The 12,586-nt window shown below is 43.8% G+C and overlaps 1 protein-coding gene across 2 annotated transcripts in view; it reads right to left on the reverse strand.

Annotated features, from left to right (window-relative positions):
- The window catches only part of TRAK1 (trafficking kinesin protein 1), a 138,983-nt gene that overhangs the window by 119,019 nt on the left and 7,378 nt on the right, over window positions 1-12,586 (reverse strand). Inside the window, exon 1 of one of the 2 annotated variants that reach the window (XM_065665490.1) lies at window positions 11,425-11,628. The exons of the other annotated variant lie outside the window; for it this stretch is intronic. The gene's annotated coding sequence lies outside the window, so the exon portion shown is untranslated. Of the gene's footprint in view, window positions 1-11,424; window positions 11,629-12,586 lie in introns of those variants that run through there. 2 annotated transcript variants of the gene reach the window in all.

A 12,586-nucleotide genomic window follows, 5' to 3' on the forward strand; every position in this document is an offset into this window, starting at 1 on the left:
AAGCTGCACACACACTTTATCACAGAGTATGATACCCCAGGGCACAATGAGAAAGTGGAAAGTGCCCAAGTATTAAAAGAGCCCTTTGCAAGCGCAGAAGACCGAGTTGTTTCATGCTTTAATTTGCTTTGTGGTCATTTATAAGTACGCAACTTAAAAGAGCTTCCTAAATAGTAAAACAAACATACATTGGGCAAAGATCAGGTCAGCAGAGACCTCTTAACCTTAAGGTCATATTGTCAGCACTGCAAATGTGGAAGCAGCTGCTGACATTTTGACAGGGTCCATATATTGCAGCACACTCTGTAATTCAGAGGCGCATTTGAGGTGTCAGGGATTCCACACTCTTCTATCTCCACAGCTGAGGTACTGTATATACTAACTATATTCTGTATATAACCATATACTGTATATACTAACTATATTCAGTCAGATGCACCACTGTACCCAACAGAACTAATCTGGGCCCAGAAGTCAATATAGGCTCCCAAGACAAAATACTAGCCTTTCTGGACCAAACATGTCTTGGAATGGATGGATCCTTCCAAATTCTACTCCCGCTGCCCCAAAACACACCCACCCAATCTATCACTATATTAATTTCTCCTTCTCCATCTTCAGTTCAGGCATGCTAACTAAAGGTGACCTTCACACAAAAGGATCAAGTTAACAGCCTGCTCAACCACTGTGATTCAAGCCTGGTTTTGCTGCTCTAGAGTGTAAAAGGTAAACTGTGCTGAATCTAGACTCATTTTGCTGGCTTCTGCAATTATTTCCCAAAAGACCAAAGATAACCCTCCAGATAAAAAAGCAACTAACCCTTTAAAATCAGCAAGCCGCAACCTCGCGATCTGCACTTGACTCAAGGAACCATTCCTAAGTTACAGGGCCACATTCTGCTTCTCATAACTGACATACATTTATATCTAGAACTATCAGGTTCCAACTCCTATTAAAATCCAGTCTCCAAGAGGTTGGCGAGTTCACTTGTTCAGAAATACCTTTTCTTTTTTTTTGCACTTCACATCAGTTTTAACAGGCACTTTATGAAGTTTTTGTTAGACATGGAATACAGAACTTCTTTTGGGCACCATAGCCATCTCTGGAGTTTATGTTATATGTATTTGGCATATATTTATATATATATATACTTATATATATATGGCATATTTTTTATATACATATATATATACACGCACACTATAAAAGCCATCAGCCATTACCACAGCCATCTCTGAGGTTTATTATATAAATATATTAAAAATACATATTTATTTTTTATATATAAAAATAAACCCTATATATATAAATATTTATATATGTATGTATGTTTGTGGCATATATATGGAGTATACTATATATACCATAAAAGCCATCAGCCATCACCACAGCCATCTCTGAGGTTTCTTTTATATATATATATATATGGCATATATATGTGATATATTTCATATATATATACATATATATATATATGCACCTATGTATCTGGCATACTGCATAATTTTTTTCTAGACAGCAACTTCTTGGTATTTTTTCTGAAAAGATATTTAGAAAAAAATATGAAATAATGATTTCATTTTTTTTATAAGCTGAATCTTAAATAAGACCTTCATTTACTGAGCAGATAAAGGAACATCTGGACCACTTGAAACACAAACCAAACGCAGAGAAGCAAGGAGAAAAAAGTAGAGAAGATTGGCCAAAATGTCACAATGCATGAATGCTTGCAAATGCCTTCAGTGGCCTTTAAGAACATCCAATGCCTTAATATTCTGAGATCCCAAGAGTTCAAAATCGTTCTACTTCTCCAGGGCTATAACTGACAATACCATTCAGCAATGCAGTGTCCAAAACAGTCCCTCCCAAAGCCTATTCTTTAGCTTCACATACACTCAGTTCCAAGTTGCCACACAGCTGTGTTTTAAGTTTTGTATCACAAAACAAACAACAGTTTCCAGTTGGAAATCAGGGCACTCAGGAACCACCAATTTCCATTCAGAAGACAAATTAATTACCAGTTGTATGATTCACATCAGAGCCAGAGCAGGCTGAAGCGCTGGAATTGTATGCCTTCCCAACTTCTGGAGTTTGAAGTAAGTATTCTATAGCTCGTCTGAGTTCACTAAATAAATAATTGAATAGATCTTTAATGCCTACACTGTAACAACTGCTTATCTAATCTTTTCCAGAGTAAGGTCTGAGGAACAAAGAAAAGAGAACACGGTGCTACGTCTGCTCTAACAAGTCATGTTATAACCTGATTATTTTCCTGACTATGCAGCCCCTCCTATTTCCTCTTAGTCATTTCTCCTACCTCAGTATTATATTATTATATCATGTCTTTATCATCAAGTTATCCCCACTGGTCACAGGATCAAAACAATAGGCTTGCTGCTAGGTGCATTTAGGGATTTCCTCTCAGCTTTCTTGACAAGGTAATCAGTGCTAATTTACCGTTATCTTGGATAACAGGACAGGGTATTCCATCTTCCCCATACAATTCTGTTAACCAAGGTTACTAAAATTATGTTTGCTGCTTTACTAACACACAAATAAACAAACCACCACGTAACTAGCAAATGGCAAGTCTGATAGCTCTCATTTTTAAAGCGAGCTGTATCACTTAATGCACACATGTTAAATACAGGAAGCAGTGTTACACACCTAAAGCAAACTAAACACTAACTGACCTTGCAGGCACACTCCTGCCTTTGTGCCGTCCCCAGCAGTCAGCTAACTCCTGGAGAAACACAAACCGGCAAAAAATCCAAACCCAATGAAATAAATCTAACTTTCCAAAACACGTTTTTCCAATTTGCCTCCCTGGCTTATTTCCACATTGGGCAAGAGTCAGCATGAGAGATCTGTAGACAAAGCAGTACAACACAGAGCTGGTGACAAGGTAGGACCCTTCCCACCAGAGATTTCAAACTGTGAGACCAGGCTAATGTGGCTGCACAAGCACAGCTTTCAGGCACATTCTTTCCCAGACAGCTATAGATAATACTAACTACTGTAGGCTGTCCTGAAAGCACACCCTCATCCCACATCACACTTACCCTGAAGCAATATATTCCCATCACTCTTTTTTCCTCACGGAGACACTGGTGCTTGTACCACTCCATGTCAGTGTGATGAGGAATACAACCTGGTTGAAATGCTAAGCCAAGAGGATGGGGGAAGCAGGACAACAGAGAACAGAGAGGTGGCGTTAAGTACTTTTCAGGTAGATCAGCTCTTGGAGCTGGGCCACTGCATCCCATATCAGAAGCAGCGCATGAGCACTCGAACTAAATCTCTTTCTTTTCTTTTTTCCCCATGAACAGAACAAAAAAAGATTCCTATCCAGACACTTAGAGCGAAAATTTATTTCCCCCTCTCTTACCCCCTACACAGCTTAACAGTAGAAGGGGACATGAATAACGAATCCTTCCATCTTCTTCCTTTATACCAACATACAGCAGGTATCCCCTCAGAGCTGATAAATACTACAAAATTGGTGCAGTGCTTACTCTTCGAGCAGGGAGGTCAGTAAGTCAGGCTCAAGAAGCTCTGAGACTCTGACTTATCTAGAACAGTCATTCAGTGAGTAAAGTGAGATGGTGCTGTGTCTTGGATGTGCTTGGAAAAGGCTGCAGTGGTGGAGCCACCATTCCTGGAAGTGTTCACACACTGTGTAGAAGAGGCCCTCAGTGCCATGGGTTAGTGGTGGTCTTGGCAGTGATGGGGAACAGTTGGACTTGAGGATCTTAAAGGTCTTTTCAAACCTGGCTGATTCTGTGATTCTATGAAATGTACCTTGACTGGTTTGTAGATTTTTCAATGCAAAAAGGCAAAGTATTTAAGGCAGTTGCATGTGCCTGAGGTACAACAGTTCCTAAATTACATCTTATGTAGTAAATAAAAGCAGTGCAAGTGAATGTCATGGAAAAAAAAAATCAGTGCTTTCCTCAGAAAAAATAATATCATAACATACTTCCAACAACATGACAGCTGAGAGCACTTTGGGCTTTGGGACCAGACTGTATTCTGCCAGGTAAATGCAGTATCTAACCTTTCTCAGTCTTTTCATTCTAAGGCATTGGATGCCTTGCAAACAAGATTTTTTGAGAAAGCCATTATGGAGTAAAATTCTAGGGAACAAATACAAGTATAATCCAAAGTTCTAAGCATTTCAGACCATCAGAAGCAGCACTTTCAGTTCAAGATTGCTTTGTATTGGAAATTTGTGGTGCTCAGGTCACGCACAAACCAGTGTGTTAAACCACAACATGCTTATCTACCCTGGACAAGATGACATAACCCTGAGAAAACACAGCCATAAAGCACTGATCTTGCAATGACCTTCACATCCACAGGTCTGCAGAATTCCAAAGCCTCTAAGAAGGTGATGTTTTTGGTAAACACCGATATTCCCTTTTCCCCCCCATAAATTCCCAGAAGTGATCATCACAGTAGTATTACCACAACAAAAGAGAAGCCTACCGTTCCTTTCTGAAGGCGCTGCAATTTGCAACTGCAGGTGAAAGTTTATAAGAAGAAACCATATTGCCAGAAAGATTGATTTCCTCCTCATCACTTTACATCAACAGCACATACCTCCTCAGAAATACAGTGAGGATGATCAGTCACAGCTGCAGAGAAAGAAATTCCACCCAAGACAGGTTGAAAGGACAGTCTAAGGGCTTTGACACTGCTCCAGGGTCAAAGTTCTGCTCGTTTTACAGGTACAATAGACTTCCACGGATCTGAACTGCCAGGTTTCTGCTTACTGCAGAGGAGTGGACGGAGCCTCTTGCAAAGCATGCAAGTGTGCACTGGTGAAACCAGGCTTTAGGGACAGGCAATGCTCTTAGCTACACAAGCTTCGCTTATGCACATTTTAAAGAGGACAGTAAGTGTAACAGTCTCCATTTCCCACAAGCAGCAGACATCGATGTTGTTTAAGTACCCCTCTCCTTAAACAAAACGACACTCCGGTATCCTCTAGGACACCAAATTTTGGATGCTCTCAGACTGTAATTCATGCAGAGTCCTGACTTGCATGAAATTGAAGTCTAACATGACATTACCAGCATATGCCTTTAAAAAGGAGAATTCATGTGAACATACAATACAGAAGTGCACTGACTGGTTCCAGTTTTCAGCGACCAACTAACCTCCTCAAAGAGGTGCACATAACTCTTTCAATATATCCACAGTTTTCATTCTTCCCCTCTAGGCTATAAATGTTTCCATAGTATGAACATTTTCCTAACCTCTGGTTTCTATTAAAAGACAGGACAAGCCAACTCAGTATTATTTTAAACTTCACTGAAAACTAATGACAAGCAGTTTTCCCATGTTTTGTTTCAAGTATTGGAATTACTACATAGCAGAGTAGGGGGGGGAGTTCTTAGGTTTTTCCTTTGACAGCTGTAAGACAGGTGGTACACTATATGAGAGGTGATCCTTCCCCTTTGCTCAGCACTGGTGAGGCCACATGTGGGGTACCAGGTCCATTTATGGGCCCTCCAGTATAAGAGAGACATGGACATACTGGAGAGAGCACAGCAATGGACCACTAACACAGTGAAGTGAGACCAGAGCATTTCTCCTATGAGGAGAGCCTGAGAGAGCTGGGACTGTTCAGCTAGGAGAAAAAATGGCTCAGAGGATCTCATCAGTGTGCACAGGCACCTGAAGGAACGCTGCGCAGAGGATGGAGCCAGACTCTTCCCAGCGGTGCCAAGATCAGAGGTGATGGGCACCAACTGAAACACAGGAGGCTCCTTCTGAACATCAGAAAACTTTTCCACTGCGAGGGTGACCAAGCACTGGCACAGGTTGCCCATGGAGGTGGTGGAGTCTCCATCCTTGGAGATACTCAAAAACCATCTGGACATGGAACTGGGCAACCAGTTCTGTGTGGCCCTCTCTGAGCAAGGGGGCTGGACCAGATAACAACCAGAAATTCCTTCCAACCTCAATCATGCTGCGTTCCACTAAACATAACATGACACATTTTCCGCAGATATCCTATCTACACAGGACCATGAAGTCAACTTTGTTCTTTTACAACACACTGCTTTCAAAATCCCAGAAATACAAACTCTTATTCACTTTGTATTTCTCTTCCTTGCTCTTCCCCTCTACGCCAGTCATTTTCATCCTCGTGTTCACCAATTTCCTTTCAGGGTCTGCAAAAACAAGCTGAGGAAATAACTCTTACATGCTTTACTACACATTAAGACTTAAAAAGTATTCGCAGACCTCCTGCAAAGTTACAAGAGATTCATGAATTAAAACCAGTAGGGGGAAAAAAAAGAAGTGACTGTCTTAATAAAACCTCTCACTTCTACTTTCCAAACCCTTCAGAACACATCATCTAAGGAAATCAACATTTAATGAAAAATACCTGGATCATTTTTGTCCAAACTGATTAAAAACACATACAGAAGTCTAAACTCAGATCAAAGCACTCCTTGACAGAGCCATAAGCTCACCACATAACTAGATCACCTAGTTGTTCTTTCTGGTCTTACAGTCTGTGAAGAAAAACATCTACCTGCTGATGTTACAAAACCTAAGGGAAAGAAAGCCCTGCTGATTTTGTAAGAGTTTTAAAAAGGAAAACTTTTCCAAAGGAGTCTTCTACAAAAAACAACCAAATGAAGAAAGCAGAAGGAAAACAAATTGAGTTTGGGGTTTTAACCTCCCCTAAGGTTAATTCGTATTACATTATAGATCTAAAATCATACTGGTTTACACACTGAGGACTGCCTTATTCACAAATTATAATTTGTGGGTATCTATCTTGCTCAGGAAAGAACACTCGGAAATGCAGACTGAACCAATGGTTAGCGAAAATATTGTAATTTATTCTTAAGTATATTCCCATTCTGTATCATAAAGGATAACATCTGTGCATGGCCTAAGAACATCAACTACTCGGGATTTCTCTCTTCTGTTCATACAGGTGCTGGGAGTCAAGAATATTCCATAAGCATTCAAATATGTAGCAGGTTACTGTCAGCCTCGGCATTAGCATCTCACCTACAAACACACAACTGGTGTTGGTTATGTCAGAGCTTAAGAGGGCAGCAGTTTCAAAATCAGCTTATGCTCAGTGAAGACTTTCCCTCTTGACACAAAGCCTCAGCCACTTTTGCTTCCTTTGCCTCACTGCTCAGCTGCCCAGAGGACAGACAATCTGATTGAAAATTCACCTTAAAACCAGTTCTCAGCTAAGTCATGGAGTTGTTTCCCAGCATCGTAATACGGAAGGGGATAGAAGAGAGAATCCACAGTCAGGGGAAAATTTGCTTTGCTGGGCAACATCCTGGTCTGATGTCAAAACAAGTCAACAATGAAGCTCTGCAAGACCTTTTAAACCAAGCTCGTATTTCCTTCCTTTTTTTCTGTTACTCTGACTGCTACACTGTTCTGAACTTCTGCTATAGACACAGCAAAACCAACAGGGCTGTAATATGTATCAATCCATCAGCACACTAAAAAAAGACAGCCAAAACATGCACAGAAGGAAATAGGACAGTTAAAAAGCAGCATCACCATTTGGGTTTACAGCATCTAATGGACTGCAAGGTGAGAATCCTGTGCAGAGAAGCTGTAACGTAACACAAAGAATTGACACCAGTGCAGTCACTAACCAATTTAACTAAACAAATCTGCCAACATAATTGAATCTAAGAATTATCTCGGAGCTAATCTGTGTGTGCCATCAATAAGCCCCTTAGCTGGACAACCATAAGCAGGATGACTTTACAGCGTAACTTTTTGCACTGTAATCAATAGGCTCCAATAAAAAGAGAAATATTGATGGATCAAAGTTCAAATAAAGGACAGTTTTAAACAAAGAGTATTACAAGTGAACTCCTGAAATTTATTTAGGACACATCACATTATTCACTACAAAGTAAAATAAGAGCGCTTATAAATTCACACAGCTATCTCAGTCAAACCACAGACCAAGCAGGAAGGCTTTGAATCAGACCCCAACTGGTATCATGGAAAGCTCATGTTAACAGGAAGTTAATTCTCCAGAATCTTCTCTCTTCCATAGCACTGATACCACAAGCAAATCCACAGAATTGAACCCCCCATACAAGTGCAGCATTCCAACCAGGCAATGGCATTGCCCACAAAGTTTTAATGACTCAAACATACCTTCACGGAAAAGGCATTGTAAATCACAAACCAATTGTACAGTGCGAGCATTACAAAGCTTTGTACATTAAGTGAGCTACCTACAACTGGCATGCAATAGCTGTCATTTAGTGAGCAGAAAGCGTTTCTCTTACTTACTATGTTTTTCTGATGACCCCAAAAGCTACTTTGTGTGCATCCACTACTGGAATCTATTCCTTTTAACAGCCTTTATGCAACACATGAGTGGCAATCTCATTCACAGCAGAAACAAGGAACAATGTGACCATCACACAGAAAGATGCCAGTATGCCTTTGGTCATTTTACACACAATTTAAGTGCATTTTTTCTTTAATCTTGATCTTGGTGGCATCACTAAGCTTCCTACAGAGACAGGACTGCCATGCAGATCTGGAAAAAAGGATTAGCTCAAAAAGAAAACAAAACCCTTTCTAATAGGCTACCTATCAACAATAGTTCTTTGACCAATAGGCTAAACCACAGTTCCTAATTCCGTATTCCACAGCTGTCAGGATTTCCCATATCATACTGGTCTGTCTGCTCTTGCATTAATATGGAAGTATTGGCAATAAGCAGTATGTTAAATCAAGTGAGTTTTGTGAGAGTTAAAATAGTGTTATTCAAAAAGTTACACTGATAAAGTACCCAGCCTAATACTGGAGGCTACCGGAGGAGGCACCCGTTTCTCCAAACAGCAGTCATTACTGGGCAGAGGGAAAGGGATCTGTTTCAGAGTTTCAAACAGAAACCACATCACTTTCTGCAAACTCCACCAACCTTGACCTTGAGCACCACTCACAACATACAACATCAGGACAACACAAAGCAAACTATGTCCCACAAATGCTACTACTTGCAGGAGCACTAAACCACCCCAATTCTAGAAATCACAGAAAATTATCTGAAAAACTTTGGAAAGAAGCAGATTTCAAACAAATGGAACCCATACACTGCCTTCTCCCTTACTATCTCCCCCCTCCCAAGGACATTTTTAAGTAGCATAGGAAATCGTTAAGAAGAGAAACACATACAGCTTTCAGAAAGGGTGAAAGGTTTGGTGTTAACTTCTTGCCTTTCGATATTGTAGATGCTGCCTCAATAGCACCGACTGTGAGGATTCCTTCTACTGAGCTATTAGGGAAAGTAGTATCCTGCATTCAGCTTACTGTCTGTCATAGCAGACACAGTGGGAAGTTTCAGCATCTTTCCTTTTTGGTATTACACAGTGTCAACAGTAACAAAGCAGTGATCAAGGGCACATTTAAAACAAAAATATTTAACCTGCACTGATGTCTATAATATTAATCTTGTTCTTTTATCCTGAAATACACTGACTAGAATATTTCAAAACTCCAAAGAAAATCCTCAGAGGACATGGAAAGATTAAATTAATTCTACAAAAGCAGCTCGTAATGTTACAGGAGACAGAACACATGAAGCATGCTGCAAGTTGCTCAGGTGTGAGCTGCAGCAGAGAGGAACAACAGAAGATCCAAACAGTTCCAGGCATATCTTTTCAATCTGATCTTGCTCTCTGCTACATGCAAGTCGACTTATTCCTGCAAACTTCCAACTGCATTCCAGACTGACAAGAGTGCGAAGTTAACATCCATTAATATACATGGCAAAACTTGCAGGTCACATGCTGGTACTGCTCCATTAGTCAGGACTCTGGATTAAACCAGTCAGACGCTCAGAGGTTGCAGCAATAACTTCGTATTTCACCAAGATTTTACACACACACGTATCAAACATGGAACACCATGTATGTAAACTTATGTGCCTGATGACATTGATGCTTCCTCAGCATCTGGTGTGGAGGGAGTACACAGTGTTCTCTACAACAGGCACTAAGTTCAGTTATGAACTAAATATGTTTGTTTGGTTAGAGGGTTTTTCTGCACTACATGCAGAGATGGTAGTTATTTCTACCACTATCATCCACCATGCAGTTAAATGCACTAGCAAGTGGGAGCTCATTCATGAAACTGACAGAAACTTTTGTTTAACTTCAATAGACATTTAAATTCTCTGCACACATACAACCAGCTGATCTGCACTTCACTCACCAGCTCATATTAAACGCTGAAGACTTCTGCCTTCCATTCAGATTTTTACCCTTCTGGTTTTCCTCCCTTCTAATGATGCTCAATGAAAAACAGGCAAGTAACAGCTAGCATCATGTCTTAATACAATTTTCTTACGTGTTTCTAAAATGATTTCCTTATCTGTTTTCATCACAGCTTGTTCTGGCTCAATTCAAGCCTCAGAGAAGGCACAGCTCTGCGAATATGGTTCCTGGGCTGGAACAGTAACAGTGCAGGAGCAGTTTTACAGCAGTAAAACATACACAAATAGCAAACTGGCCATTGTAAGGGTTGTTTGCTTTGGTTTTGGTTTTGCTCATTTTTTAGTTGTTGCTATTCTGATTGCAAAAACCATTCCACCCACAATTTAATCTCCGTGGACTAAAAGGTTCAAATAAGGTTAGAGACTGCAAGAGAGAGAGAGGCATCCACACAGGAGATGCTCTCCCTTGCTCAGGCTGGGGAAGACAAGAAGCTTGGGCTCCCAGCCTTTAAGAGATGTCCCACTTTTTGGACATTTCCTCCTCCTCCCTAATTTTACCTGAAAATAAGCTCATCTAAACATGAAGTCCAAAACTGGCAGCTGCAAACCAAAGCAGATGCCAAGATCTCAAACTTGCTAAAAAGCATAATGAAGTATTTTAGTCATTTTAGAGGTATACGACCAAAAGCTATCCACAATCCCTGACACTGAAGCCCCTTCTCAATGGCTATATAAACTACCTCTAACTGAAAACAGCAGCAATTTACCTGTAAATAATTCACAGGCCAGATTTTATACGCGGTTCTTGACCTTCGGCGAACAGTTACACCGAACCGCTTCTCTCCTTAAAGGGGGCGGAAGGGACAAAGGACCGCGGACAGCAGAGACGCGGGGCGGGCCGCGGCTGTGAAGGTCGCTCCGCTGCCATAGGACCGCGGGGGCCCGAGAAGGAGTCGCTGCACCTTGCTCAGCGCTCCGTTTCGCAGGCCCCGCCACCGCAACGCCGCGGCTCCCAGCGGCCAGACCCCCGTCGTTCTCGCCCTCTCCCTCACCTGAGGGAAAGTGGCCAGAGGGAGCGGACGCAGACCCGCCGGGGCCCGGTGCCGGCGCCCGTCTCCCGTTCTCCACTCTCCCCCCTCCCGGGCCGCTGCCGAACCCGGAGCCCGCCACCCGGGCATACTCACCCCGCTCCGGGCTCCCCAGTGACGCCCGCCGCCAACGGGGCACGGGCGGTGGCGGCGCCCCGGCGGGCCGGGGGAGCTTCGCTGCCGGCGGCGGCCACCTCCGGGCTGGTGGCTCCCTCACGGCTGTCCCTCGGCCCGCGCCGAGCGCGCAGAGGGCAGGGGCTGCTGTGGCCGGCTGGCTGCTGCTTGCCTCTCCTCCTGCCAGCGCCTCATGTGCCCTCCTCCACGGCCTCCCCGCCGCTCCAGCTCCCCGCTCCCAAACGGCGCCCGGGGCACGCTGCCAACCCCTCCTGCCGGGCGGCAAAACACGTGGGACGGCCGGCGGCTGCTCTCCTCGGCCGGGCCGGGCCGGTCCGCGGGGCCTGCTCCGGAGGCGGGGCGGGGCGGCAGGACACACAGGGGGCCGCGACACGGCCCGCCGCCGGCGGGGCAGCAGGAAGGGGAGCGCCACTGGCGAGCACCCCGGCGTTCGCAGCGCTCCCCCCGCCCCCGGCGGCCATTACCTCATGGCCCAGCCCTGCTGCGGGGAGGGGCCGCGCGTCGCCCAGCAACCGGCCCCCTGCCGCGGCCGAGGGGCTCCGGCTCCGGCTCTGGCTCTGGCTCTGGCAAGCGTTCGGGGTGCTTGTGACCACCTCGGCTCGGTAGCGAGTGCCGGGCTGGTACGGACGGCACACTGCCACGGCGACCTACCCGTGGAGTTACCGTGCTGCAGGCGAGAGCGCTGCCTGCCCGAGCGGGGCAATAGGGCTGGAACAAAACCCCCGCCGAGCACCCAGGCAGGCTGCAGGGACGCTGGCGGACAGAACTGCCGACACGAGAATAGGGGAGAGGGTCCCGGTGCGATATAGACATTCAAAATACGTGTTTCTTCGAGTCTGGTAGAAGAACGAAGGAGAGGAATCTTGCCTGTGCCCTTCTGAAGAGGAAAGTTGCAGTATGAGTGCGAGATACATTAGACATAAAATCCGCTGAGGAAATTTATGTACCACTCACGGAGAAAAGCTTCAGTCTAGATTCTTAATAATCATAAACCAACCACCCAAAAACAAAGAAACAAAGGACCCACAGAGGAAACCATGACTTCTTGTTTCTTGTGGCTCACAGAACTATTTAGTGGAGGAGGGTTTCATTGTTGTTTACCGGGAAGGGAAGAAGAATTGTG

Source organism: Lathamus discolor, chromosome 2, assembly GCF_037157495.1.
Source record: "Lathamus discolor isolate bLatDis1 chromosome 2, bLatDis1.hap1, whole genome shotgun sequence".
NCBI lineage: Eukaryota > Metazoa > Chordata > Aves > Psittaciformes > Psittacidae > Lathamus > Lathamus discolor.